We start from the raw sequence: 14,322 nt of genomic DNA on the forward strand, positions 1-14,322 counted from the left end.
TTAATATTCAACTGGCTCCCAGTCAAATTTGGGTAATCTTTTTGGAATAAAAAAAACACAGGAATGGCTGGCGAGGTTCATAAATGCAAGAAAATTTAAAGAGTTGAATATTATTTAAGCTGTTGTTTCCAACCTTTCTTGTGTTGTGGAGCCCTACCATTAACCAAGGATCCATGGAGACCAGGTTGGGAACCCCTAATTTAAGTAAACTTAAACTTAAGTAAACTGACTGATTGCAACACAGTGTGGTATGGAAACACCAATGTGCTTGGACAGAAAATCTCACAAAAAGAAGTAATCATGGCCCAATCCATCACAGGTAAAGCCCACTCCACATTGAGCAGATCAACTTGGAGTGCTGCAGCAAGAAATGTACTACCACCTTCAGAGACACCCTCCATCCAGGCCATGCTCTCTGCTCACTGCTGCCATCAGGAAGGTGGTACAGGAGCCTCAGGACCCACACCACCAGATTCAGGAACAGTTATCACCCCTCAACCACCAGGATCTTGAACCAGAGGGGATAACTTCACTCACCCCATTACTGAACTGTTCCCATAACCTACAGACTCATCAAGCACTCTTCATCTCATGTTCTTGATATTTATTGTTCACTTATTTATTATTATTATTTTGTTTTGTTTTCTTTCTGTGTACTTACTGTGATTGCCTGCAAGAAAATGAATCTCATGGTTTTATATGATGATGTATATTTACGTTAATAATAAGTTTGCTTTGAACTTTGAACCTTAACCAGAATTTGTTCTTTGTATTGAACCTACAAGGATCCCTTTGGCCTCACAAACAATTAATCTAGGAGAAACTTTTGCTCATCAAGTATAGGTTTGCACTCAGCAGATTAGGATCAGCACGGGTCACATTCAAACTTGAGTTCTCTCCACACTCCCACTTAACTTTCCCAGCACAGAAAATCCCAAAGAATCACAGGACAGAGTAGTACACATTGTCCATATAGACTTTGAAAAGGTATTTGACTGCTGGTCAAGAAGGTTAATGTGTATGGGATCCAAAGTGAACAGGGTAATTGGCTTGGTAACAACAGGCAGCAAGTATTGGTGGTAAGATGTATTTCTGACAGAAGCCTGTGACCAGTGATGGGATCCTTGCTTTTCTGTTGTACATATATATACAACACAGATATGAATATTCAATGTATGATTACAATGTATGAAACTGGACTGGTCAAAGAACACTGAGGCTGTCTACAAGAAGGGTCACAGCCGTCTCTATTTCCTGAGGAGACTGAGGTCCTTTAACATCTGCCGGACAATGCTGAGGATGTTCTACGAGTCTGTGGTGGCCAGTGCTATCATGTTTGCTGTTGTATGCTGGGGCAGCAGGCTGAGGGTAGCAGACACCAACAAAATCAACAAACTCATCTGTAAGGCCAGTGATGTTGTGGGGATGGAACTGGACTCTCTCATGGTGGTGTCTGAAAAGAGGATGCTGTCTAAGTTGCATGCCATCTTGGTCAATGTCTCCCATCCACTACATAATGTACTGGTTGGGCACAGGAGTACATTCAGCCAGAGACTCATTCCTCCGAGATGCAGCACAGAGCGTCATAGGAAGTCATTGCTGCCTGTGGCCGTCAAACTTTACTACTCCTCCCTTGGAGGGTCAGACACCCTGAGCTAATAGGCTGGTCCTGGACTTATTTCATAATTTACTGGCATAATTTACATATTACTATTTAACTATTTATGGTTCTATTACTATTTATTATTTATGGTGCAACTGCAACGAAAACCAATTTCCCCCGGGATCAATAAAGTATGACTATGACTATTAGTAAGTTTGCATATAATACAAGGTTGGTATGTTATGGATAGCAAATAAGATTGTCTGAGGCTGCAGAAGAAACATAACAGTCAGAAAGTTGAGTGGAGAGTTGGAAGATGGGATTCAATCCTGGCAAGTGCAAAGTGATGCATTTTAGGAAATTAATACTAGGGTTCTGAGGAATGTTAATAAAAAGAGGGACATTGGGGTTCAAAATCCATAGTTCTCTGAAAGTGACAACATGGGCAGAGAATTGAAGAAAACGTATAGCATGCTTGCTTTCATTAGTCATGGTATAGCATATAAAATTTGGGATGGTATATTGCAACCTTACTAAACATTGATTGGACCACAAATGGAGTATGTGAGCTGATCTAGATTTTGAGCTGTAGGAAGAATGTGGATGCACTGGAGAGGGTACAAAGATTCAACAAGCTGTTGCCCGAATTAGAGATTGTTAGTTATGGGGAAAGATTAGATCTGTTTATTTCCCCTCGGAGTGAAGAAGACTTTATCAGTGTATATAAATTCAATAGAGGCTGCAGCAGGTTGTAGACTCATTCAGTTCCATCACAGGCACAAGCCTAACCAGCTTCAAGGACATCTTCAAAAAGAAGTATTTCAAGAAGGTGGCATTCATCATTAAGGATCTTCACCATCTGGGACAGTCCCTCTTCTCATTAATACCATCAGGGAGGAGGTACATGAGCCTGAAGATGCTCAGTCAACATTTTAAAAACAGCTTCTTCCTCTCCACTGTCAAATTACAGAACGGTCCATGAACACGTGAACACTACCTTGCTAGTCCTCTTTTGCTCTGTTGAAATACAACTTTGTGTGTACTGCACAGTACTGATCCTTCAACACAACAAACTTCACAACATATATCAGTGATAATAAACTGGATTCTGATTCTAATTAGAATCATGCGGGCAGACAGGGAATAGCAGGACACAAACTACATGCAGGCAGATACAATTAATTAAGTTGGCATCGAGGCCAACATAGAGATAGTGGGCCAAAGGCCTGTTCCTGAGCTGTACTATTTCATGTTCAATATACAAAGCATAAATAGGATAGATAGTCAGAATTAGTTTCCTGTGGGAAGGGTGTCAAAACAAGAAGACATAGATTTAGGGTGAGAAGAAGGGGATCTGAGGGAAAAAAATGTTCTTTTTCTTGTTTGAATTCACTGTCGGAGGAGGAGTTGGAGCTAGATACAATCAGTATATATAGACAGACACTTAAATGAACAATTATACAAATCTGATGCTGTCAAATGAGATTACTGTAAATAGGAATAAAGATCAGCATGGACATGATGGCTGAATGGTCATGTTTAATTCTATAACTCTAAATCACGTCACGGGGGGTACAGCTTAAACCAGATGCAGATTAAAAATACCTCTACAATAACCCCTTTTAATGCTTCCACAGCCACTACAAAAATAATTTCTCCCCACCTTGTTCCATTAAACTGTTCCAATGCACGATAACACGCATTCATAAGGACGAGCCCCATCTCTGTTGTGACAGTTCTTCTTCTGATCCAAACCCCGCCAGCCCCCAGAAGCCTCTTTGATTGCAACTATTAATTAATGGCAAATGTTACTTACACTCCTCAGTCCAGTTCAGAATGGTTCGCTCTTCACAATGGAGGTATGTCATACAGTTTGCTCCTTTTACCTTTACTGTTTCTTCGATATTCTTTCCACACAACAAAACAATCCGAGAAAATTCTTCCAAGTACTGGTTCATTATATCTCTCCCATATCAACACAACATGCTCAAGATAAGCCATATTACTTTGTTATGTGGAAACTATTGAGATACAGGAGAAAACAGTGGCCATTTTCGGCACAAAATCAGGGAAATAATTGCACAATATATTAGTGTGAACCAAAAATGCAATGTTAACAAAGGAGAATTCCTTTCACCTTCTATAAATAGTCTCCTGGATTTTTACTGCACAATGAACTAACAAAGCAGTTTGAAGGCTTTAGTTCTTATATGGTGAACATGAAGTCAAACAAACATCCTGAGACCCGCCTAGCTGCTGCTGCTCCATTTTATTCAGATACTCATTAATTGGGATACAGTGTCATTCAGGGTGATTACTCCTGTGGGCCAGTCAGCTGGACCCTGACCCCTATTTGAGGCTAGCTGTATGGCTCACCTGGTGGGTGAGTTTGCAGAAGGTACCGAGAAATGTACAAGACTGTAGGCAGTGTTTGCTTACTACAGATAGACCTTGATATGGGTGGGGGGGGGGGGGTAGAACTCAGAGTTCACTCTTGCGTGAGTGAGTCAATGCTGAATATATGCCCTATCGGAAAAAGAACAAAAGCTACTGGTGCAAGAAAAGGATCTGTCTTGTTCTTATACAAAGATCTGTCAGAATTTCAGAGCAGCAGTGTGACCGGGTGAATAGGATGGGCTGCACTCTCCTTGGGGAATCCTTAACAAAGCACAGGCCAATGTCTTTTTTTGCTTACCGTAAGTTCTTGGCCACAGAGGGAACCCTCCAGCAGGGTCCAATGGAATGGTTGACACAGTCTCCAAGCACGCAGATCAGGCTAACAGAAATTTGCAGCAAAAAAATCACTGCGTGCCTTGGTAAAGTAACAACTTACACCCTGCAGCGATCAGACCAAGTTCAACAGGGTATCTCAGCTCCCCTCTACAGAGCACATTAACGTGTTGAGTCCCAACTCTCGTAACAGAGAGAGAGAGAGAGAGAGAGAGAGAGGCTCCCGGCTCTGGTTGCGCCTGCTCTCTTACTCTTGCCTGCAACAACCGCCCAAATCAAATCAGGATGTGACACCCATCAGTGAGGAAGGAAACACCTTGCTAAGGCGTGCACTGATTCCCAAACTCTGAAACACAGGATGCAGACATGCAGAGAATCAGGAAACCGAAGGGATCCTGAGAAGGATACCTGCCAGCTGCAGGCACTGAGATAACAACGCATTGTGCACTGGCCCCATAGGCTTCACTCATTCTGTGGGGAACTATGACTGACGCAGGGAAAAAAAAACTGGCTCTTGGACAGAAGGGGCCTGATACCCTGTGCATTGAATGCAGTTAACTGATGGAAATTATTCCTTCCTTTGCCCACACAAATTTACCTGGAAGTTAGTGACAGGAAAACAAAAACAGATGGAGAGCGGCCACAGGAAAAGCAGTTCAGGAAGAGGAGGATCTCAGAGCACAGAACAACATTCCCTTCACGTTGTGTAGTGGGGAGCATACTGACTGGTTGCATCACAGCCTGGTATGGAAATATCCATACCCTGGAACGGAAAATCCCACATAAAGTTGTGGACATGGCCCAGTCCATCACAGGTAATGCCCGCCCCACCACAGAGCACATCCACGCATCGTGCTGTCTATCTTCAGGGACCCCCACCGCCAATGAAGCCATGCTCTCTTCTCGCTGCTGCCATCAAGGGGGTGGTACAGGAGCCTCAGGACTCTCAGCACCAGGTTCAGGAACAGTTATCAACTCCTCAGCCATTAGGGTCTTGAACCAAAGTGGATAACCTCACTTGCCCCAACATTGAAGTGTCTCTACAACCTGTGGACTCACTTTCAAGGATTCTTCACCACATTGCTAATTTACTTATTATGATTATTTTTTTCTTTTTGTATTTGCAGAGTTTGTGGCTTCTTGCACACTGGTTGAATGCTCAAGCTGGTGAAGTCTTTCATTGATTATACTATAGTCATTATTCCAATATATGTATTGAGTATGCCCACAAGAAAATGAATTGCAGAGTTGTATATGGTGACATACCGTATCTGTAATGTGATAATAAATTTACTTTGAACTTTGAAATTGTTTCCTTTTCCTTTCTTAGTTTGGACCCTTGCATTTCAGTGCATGCCATTTCCCACAGGCAATAGACCCCTGTAGCCTTATTCAAAGCAGAGGACGCCAAAGGCCTGCACTCTGCTTAATCATAGGACCTTCATCCCGACAGTGAAATCAGACTATACGATCTCCAATTTCCAAAAATTCCATTTTGACCACGGAACTCCCATATAAAATTTTTCAGATTCATATCTTGAAACGTCCTTTGTGAGTAAGATTAAGGAGAATCCCAAACAGTTTTATACATACAGTATATGTATATATCTCTAAAAGACAAGCGGGTACCGAATGGAAGATAGGACCAGTCAGGGAAAACGGAGGTAATTTTTGCCTAAAGTCGGAGGAAGTTAGAGACGGTAAGTAAAGGTTTTATGTTGGTTTTCACCCGTAAGGACATGTGGTGCAATAGATAAGATACCATGGCACTGAAAGGATAGAGGAGGGAATAGTGAAGTGTTACAAAGAGGTTGACGAGGATGGCTCAATGGAGATAGCTTGTTAGGATAGGTCACCGGTACTAGATAATGATAGGAGAAGGAAAACTTTGATCTCAAACCTCCACTGCCAATCACGGGGGAAGCTTCAGGAGTAAACCCCGAGCTGGAGTCCCTAAGGCAGTTCTACATTGATTTCAATGTTGACTGGCAACTTCTACAATGCTGCTAGTACTAAATACTCCTGTTCCTTTGAGTTCATCAGATGCGTGGAGAGGGGGAGTTTGCTACAAAGGCAATAGCTTGCTCTCCATATTGTACTGCCCTGGCTTGTGTATCTACACGGCTAGGACACAATATCCATGGTCAACTCTGACCGACGGAGGCCCTCACCTCTCACTAGATAATGACAGTAGGTCAGTGAGACTGACTTTACTTCACATGTTAGTCAACTATTCAGAACAGATGACAGATAATATCACTGAGAGAATCTGTCAATTCTAATTGTATCTTGAAAAGCTGTTCTTTCATCATTTATTTGATTCTTAGGTGATGTTGATCAAGCTCACTGTTTCACGGATTAATAATGTGCTGACAACAAGGCTGACTTAATGGTTCTGGCAGGAGAACATCAGGATGAATATTGACTGAGCTGCTATTTTATTTCAAATTATAAGCCTCACTTTTCTCCTGTCTTTTATTTTTCTTTCTCTGTCTCTCTCTCCCTCCCTCTCCCGCTCACTTCCGTGAATCAGAATTTTCCTGCTACAAGTTTGGCTATTACCCCTGAAAGCCCAGTGAACCAAATGCTTTGCACTGATTACAGCCTTGCAGTGAATCATACAAATAAGAATTAGAACTAAAAAGAAGGAGCCTCCTCCACACCTGGGCCACCTCTTTTAAGAATTATCCAGTTTGCCTCAGTGCTTGGCTTTCCACATGTTCCAGCAATTTATTTTCCGCTTTGAGTATTTACCAGTTTTCATTAAAAAGTTATTCATAAACCTGTTTCCACAACCCTTTTGGGGAGTGCCCTCCAAATCACATAAATTCAATGTACTTGGAAACCTATCACCCCTGGGGTCTTTTCTTCCACAATTACATAAATCTGTATCTTCTGGCAATACACCTCCCACCAGAGAAAGCAGTTTCTCTCTGTTTATTTTGGTTTATCAATGTAATTGATGTTCAAGATCCCTCACACCTGCCGAATAAACCTGCAGCAATTGATAACTGAATGCCTTTTGGGGACTTCACACACACCAAACGCTCACAACAGAAAGGGGTAAACTTCAGCATGAACTACTTGATGTGAAGTATAATATTGCCAGATCAACATCAAGTTGAAAATTAGAAGCGAGGTGGCTCATTCCATCATTTAACAAAATCATAGCTGAGTTGATTTTAACCTCAGTTCCCCTTTTCATTTACCAGAGGTAATCTTTCACTTTTGCTCATCCCTGCCTTAAAAATACACATAGATATTGCTTCCACCACCATTTCACCATAGTTCTAAAGAATAATGGCTTTGTGAGAGAAAAGAAGTAATTTCTTATCTCTATAGTGACTCCTAATTCTAGATTTTTTCATGAGCATCTTCTCCACATCCATCCTGTCATGCCTTTTTATTCTAAACAACAGTCAATACAAACCTATCTTGTCCAATCATTTATGAGAACTCACCTAATCCAAGTATTAGTCGAACACATCTGTGAGCTGCTTCTATCCTTCATCTGAGTAGTGTTACAAATACCATATTCATTTCAGATTTCAGATGTGTTTCAACAATGTCCTGTATAACTGAACCATAAACTTCCTACTTTTGTATTTATTTTCCCCTGGCAATAAACAACTCTGTTATTTTTCCTATTTACTTGCTCCCAATGCATAGAAGTTTATGTTGATCACCCAAATCCCTTTGCATCTGAGTTTTGCGGCACTGATCTAACCATTATTTGTGACCCACCACAATCTGTTCAGATTGTACTGTCACCTACTTCCTACAATCCATTCAGACTAGTAGCACCAAACCCCCAACAGATTTACCCCTTCAGCCCTTACGCCCAACAACTGTCCTCAGGCAAGTGTCACCTACGACACTGGCCAGAATGAAGCATCTGGACACCCCTACCAAACCCTACAGCCTATTTAGTTTGAGCTATTCTTAACCTCTGCTGTTCCACACAGACTGTGATATTCAGACCTCTATAGCTCTGCTCTCGCTATTGAGTGACCCTGTGTACATCCAGTCCTCAAAACAGAGGAGAGGGTTCTGGTGAAACATACATTATTCATTAACATGCCTCGAGTGCTGTGCCAGGATGAGATGCTATTGTACTGGAGGAGTGAAGGGATCGTGTTACAAACTGTTACAAAGAGGTTGAGGAGGAAGCCTCAAAGATGGCAGCTTGATGGGATGGTCTGATCAGGATAGGTCACTGGGAGTGGATGATGACATTCACTCAGTATTTAGTGAACGTGCTTCTTTATTTTTTTAAGTGTAATACCGGAAAATGTACATGTTATTGAATTTGCTAGACCTTTGTCACTTCCTTATCCATATCTCTTTACATTCTCTTTACGATTTACTTTCCTGCCCATCTGTATCACTACCTAATGTAGTCATTGCACCTCCATGCACAGTTACACAGTTATGAAAAGCAGAGCCTTCAACACCAAGCCCTTTGGGATAACACCCATTACATCTTGCTGTTTTATTCAATGCCTTAGCTACATGTTGACCAAAAGCTTAACAATGAACAATGCCTGGACAAAAGCCAGTGGCTGGACACCAAGTAAAATCTGAATACTGATGTACAGCCAGATAGCAACCAGCTTTAGTAAGCTTCAGCAGTCACACGATTCAATGCCACTCTACAGCAGAACGAGGCAGCCCACTTTCTGAAACTCTTCACCAAAACATTAATCTTTGTTCTGTTTACTTGTCTTTTCTCCTTATTACTTGATAACTTTATCCAAGACAAATTAATCAATTTTGACAAAACTCTATAAATCAAAATATCCACAAACTATTGAATAAGTTCAGATGCCTATGCTCTTGTGTGGAAAAATTCTTTCCTGAAGGATCTGTTCTGAAAGTAGATCACCATATTGCCCTGAGTTCTCCTGACCGGTTCACCCAGTTGCAAATCACATGTCCCCTGTATTACCCATGAGGTTGAAGTCCGCCAGCTATTTATTTTTTGGAATTTCTCCTCCCTTACTTTCAATAGCCATTCCCCTTGCAACCTGTCCATCACCTTACCTTCCTCTCTCTGGTTCCCATCTCCTTCCCTTTACTTCATGGACTGTATTCTCTAATCAGATACCGCATTGTCAGCTCTTTGCCTCTTCCACCTATCACCTCTCAACTTCTTACATCATTCCTGATTCCTTCTCCCCCACCCATCTTCCCCCTCTCACCTGGATTCACATATATCCTGCCAGTTCATGCTCCTTCCCCTCCCCTACCACTTTATTCCATTTTCTGTCCTCTTTCGTTCTAGTTTTGCTGAAGGGCCTTGGCTTAAAATGTTAACTATTCATTTCCCTCCATAGATGCTGCCTGCCCTACATAGTTCCTCCAGCCTTCTGTGTGTGTTGCTTCCCTTTTCTTGATCTGTCAACTCGCTCAGTGTTTTTGCAATTGATCTTCATCAGCTGTTCATTGATGGAATCATTGTTTTTTTTATTTTAAAATTCAATAAAGGGATGCGGGCTTCAGTGCTGAGCTAACATTTAATTGCTAAACCCTAAATGGCCTTGAGAGATTGTGTTGAGCTGCCTTGAACTTCCACATTCCTTGAGATATGAATATACCCACAATACTATTAGGGAGAGAGTTCCACTCTCTTCACAGAAATCCTCTTCACTTAGATCTTTTCTAAATTTTATAATTTTAGCCAAGATTTGGTCCTGAATCTTCATGAAACCCAGCTCCATTGATTATCAAATATCAGATGAATTGCGACCTTGTTAAGGGCCAACCCTGCTTGAGCCCCAGTCTGATGTTCCCATCTGAGAGGCTCTTTGTTACCTCCGCCAAAACTTATATCTTCCTCTAGTAGTAAGAACAAGGATTAAGCTTAAGTCCCCCATTGATTGGGGTCAACCATGGATGTTGCATCCTAACTGTGTATACAAGCCAGTGCACAAGCTAGGGCAATACGATATGGGGAGCAAGCTGTCACTCATGTAGCAAGGTCCCCCTCTCCATGCAGCTGATGAATCCAAAGAAATGAAAGAGGCTGGTACTGTTTGGCACCAGCAGCATTGCAGGAGTTGCCAGTCAGTGCTGAACTCAACATGGGACTGCCTTAGGGACTCCAGCTCTGGATTTTTCCCTTGGGATTCACTTCCCAGAGGGCAGCAGAGGTTTGAGATCAGAATTTTCTTTCTCCTAGATGAGCTGTCAACCATGGCTGACAAGCCCCATGTACCCGAAGTAATTGGTTTTAAGGCATCAATAACCTGTCTTTGCCCCTTCTCCTGTCTTAGAAATGTTTCCACCAGGCCACATGTGAAGGACAGAAGCTGGACTTGGTTGTCAAAGGCTATTTGGAGCATCTAGTATGTAGTGCGAGCTTCTCCTTATTACCAACCCCCACGCCCAACTCCCTGGCTATGACAATCTTAAGGAACCAAGAGTAAACTTATTGCACATACAATTTAACTTTTTTTTTCCCTTCCTTGGAGAATGGATGAATAGAAATAGAAATAGTATTAATGGTAACACAAGCATGACAGTGACAAATGGCTTCCAACTGGTAATAGGACAGGTAAAGATTCTACATTGAAGCGATAGCATTTCTATTTATCAACTCAGCAGAGGATGAATAGAAAAGGTAACTGAACCAAATCCTGCAGCAACATTAATGGAGCAAAAGAAGAGCTTCAAAAATGCTGCTGTGTTCTCTCACTGAGTCACAATCACACTGCCGGCTTTATTCAAAATGGTTTTCATGTGAAGTGCCAAGTAACTGGTTGCACCATCCTGTGCTCCAAACTGACAGCCTCATTTGCAAAAGGGAGAAACAATAGGATACAGTGTAAGATCACAGGCTGCGAATCCAGAGTGCATCACAAATGAAATGCAGTAAATCTGGACCATGTCACCCCTTTTAACTACTAGTTTCTTGTTCCACTTATTTATTTATTAATTGAGATACAGTGGGGACCAGGTCCTTCCGGCCCTTTGAGCCCAGCAACCTCCTGGACTAATTCTCACCTAATCACAGGACAATTTCCAATCACCTATTAACCTCCCAACCAGTGGAAGGAAACTTTAACACCCAGAGGAAACCCAAGCAGTCATGGGGGAGAATGTACAAACTCTTTACATATGGCAGTGGGAATTGAACCCAGGCCTCTAGTACAGTAAATTGTTGTGCTAACCACTACACTACCGTGACACCTTACTGAGGTGGTGAAACGAGAACAGAGCAATCTTTTACTTTGCCCCCTCCAATATCTCCTGCTCAGTTGATAAGTAAGTGAGCAATGGAGAAACCTTTCAGAAGGACACAACCCTGACCTGACTACATCTCATACCATATGGCAACCTTGGTGAAGGTTAGTCTCAACTCATCATAACCTCAGTGACAGTTCGGTTTCAAACAGAAAATCCATGCTTCTCTACCATCTGACAGCCATTGTCGGAGAATAATTCCTGGTCCAATAATTGTTTAATTTCAAAATCCTTGTCCTTGCATTCAAATCTCTCTATCCCTTGTCCTCCCCCAATCCTGTAGCCTGTTTCAGCTCTCTCTGGGATCTCCTCGTCCTCTCACTTGCTTACAACAAGTATATGTTGCGTATCAGGCAGCCATTTACTTACCATCCAGAGTGACCTGTAGGCTGAGTGACTTGCTGGGCCATCTTGGGGGCATTTAAAAGTCACCTATTTTGCTTTGGTCAGGAGTCCTACATAAGCTTGATGGCAAACTTCCTTCATTGAAGGATGTGAATGAACCAAGTCAGTGTTTTTTTTTTAAACCATACTATAGTTTTACAGTCACCATTACATTTGAAGGTTGTGCTTGCAATGAAGAGTTTGCATACAGATTTACCAGTACGTTGCCTGGGATAGAATATTTCAGTTATGAAGAGAGACTGTGCAGACTGGATTTGATTTCCTTAGAACAAAAGAAACTCAGCTGGGAACTAATTGGTGGTCACAGAAATGGCAGAGGTGAGTAGAACCGGAGACACAATTTAGGCCGTGGTTACGAGGTTTGGAGACAAGTTGAGAAAGGATATTTTTCATGCTGCAGGTGATTGGAATCTGGAGCACACTGCTTGAGTGGGCACTGGAGGTGGATATTCTCAAACATTCAAGTGTCTCGAAGAGCACGTCAATTGCCAAGACAAGGAAGAATTACAGACCAAATGCTGGTTAATGGGATTAGTATAGGTGGATAAATCATGGCTAGCTTGGACGTGGTGGCCTAAGATGATCTTGTTTCTCAATTGTATGACTGTGCTCTAATTCTGATTCTTTATTCCAGAATTACTTAATCTGCTTTTCCCAATTAATTTCAAATTGCTGTAGTTGGATTCCAAGTCAAGGTTTGCTTATGAATCCACTTATATGTTTTCCATACCACTGCCTAATGCAAATCTAGACTTGTGTTTAGGCTGTTATCTACAGCTCATGATACAAGCGTTAGTCCAGCATCTCCCATAAGTAACTGTCACATTTTTGATACTCCAGGCCACACCCCACTTGGTTTTCTCTATTCACAAGCTCCCTTTTAAGCTCAGGTCAGTGACAAGACAAAGGACAATCGAATGGGTCCCTCCAAGCGTTTGCATTCAGTGTACTGCCGATCTCCATCATCATCTCTCATCTTTCCTGCACACTCACTTTCTCACTTTTACAAATTGGCACATGCTATTGCAATGTAATCCGCAATTCATTCAATGAAACATCTGCACACTTCCAAACTGAATTCAACTTTCATAACTTAATGCTAATCAATTCTGCCATTCTAGATTTTGTGTGAAATGAAATAATTTGGAGAGAATGATCAAATGGAACAAACACAGTTTCATAAGCTTACCAGAATGAAATCTTCTGTGCTTAATTTCTCCATAAACTTTATCCTTATAATTTGAAATGAATTGAATTGAATTTATTTCTTACATCCTTCACATACATGAGGAGTAAAAATCTTCATGTTATGTTTCCGGCTAAATGTGCAATCTTAGCAATTTGTAATAATTTATAATAAATGGAACAGTCAATGTAACATAGAAATACACCCAAATCAGCATGAGTTAATCAGTCTGATGGCCTGGTGGAAGAAGCTGTCCTGGAGCCTGTTGGTCCTGGCTTTTATGCTATGGTACCATTTCCCGGATGGTAATAGCTGGAATAGATTGTGGTTGGGGTGACTTGGGTCCCCAATGGTCCTTCAGGCCCTTTTCTCACACCTGTCCTTGTAAATGTCCTGAATCATGGAAAGTTCACATCTACAGATGTGCTGGGCTGTCCACACCACTCCCTGCAATGTCCTGCGATTGAGGGAAGTACAGTTCCCATACCAGGCAGTGATGCAGCCAGTCAGGATGCTTTCAATTGTTAAAAGTTCTTAGGATTTTGGGGCCCATAACAAACGTCCTCAACCGTCTGAGGTGAAAGAGGCGCTGTTGTGCCTTTTTCACCACACAGCCGGTGTGTACAGACCACGTGAGGTCCTAGTGATGTGGATGCCGAGGAACTTGAAGCTGTTCACCCTCTCAACTCCAGATCCATTGATATCACTAGGGGTTAGCCTGTCTCCATTCCTCCTGTAATCCACAACCAGCTCCTTTGTTTTTGCAACATTGAGGGAGAGGTTGTTTTCTTGACACCACTGTGTCAGAGAGATGACTTCTTCCCTGTAGGTTACCTCGTTATCATTTGAGATCATCAATGTAATGGTCATCGGCAAATTTAAATAGGAGATTAGAGGTATGGGTGGTGACGCAGTCATGGGTATACACAGAGTAAAGGAGGGGACTTAGTACACAGCCTTGAGGGACTTCTGTATTGAGAGTAAGAGAGACAGAGGTGAGGGACCCCACTCTTACCACTTGACAGCAATCTGCCAGGAAGTCCAGGATCCAGCTGCACAAGGCAGGGTCAAGACCAAGGTCCTTGAGCTTCCTGTTGAGCCTGGATGGAATTATGGTGTTGAATGCTGGACTGTAGTCTATTGCCTTGAAAAA

The 14,322-nt window shown here is 42.0% G+C and overlaps 1 protein-coding gene across 11 annotated transcripts in view; it reads right to left on the bottom strand.

Moving 5' to 3' along the window:
• Positions 1-14,322, bottom strand: part of shank3a (SH3 and multiple ankyrin repeat domains 3a) — a 1,072,328-nt gene that overhangs the window by 1,029,968 nt on the left and 28,038 nt on the right. The window contains exon 1 of one of the 11 annotated variants that reach the window (XM_072241122.1): positions 4,299-4,557. The exons of 6 other annotated variants lie outside the window; for them this stretch is intronic. The gene's annotated coding sequence lies outside the window, so the exon portion shown is untranslated. Of the gene's footprint in view, positions 1-3,419; positions 3,732-4,298; positions 4,558-14,322 lie in introns of those variants that run through there. 4 more of the 11 variants (XM_072241127.1, XM_072241115.1, XM_072241126.1 and 1 more) reach the window with 4 other exon arrangements.

This window comes from Mobula birostris, chromosome 23 (genome assembly GCF_030028105.1).
Source record: "Mobula birostris isolate sMobBir1 chromosome 23, sMobBir1.hap1, whole genome shotgun sequence".
NCBI lineage: Eukaryota > Metazoa > Chordata > Chondrichthyes > Myliobatiformes > Myliobatidae > Mobula > Mobula birostris.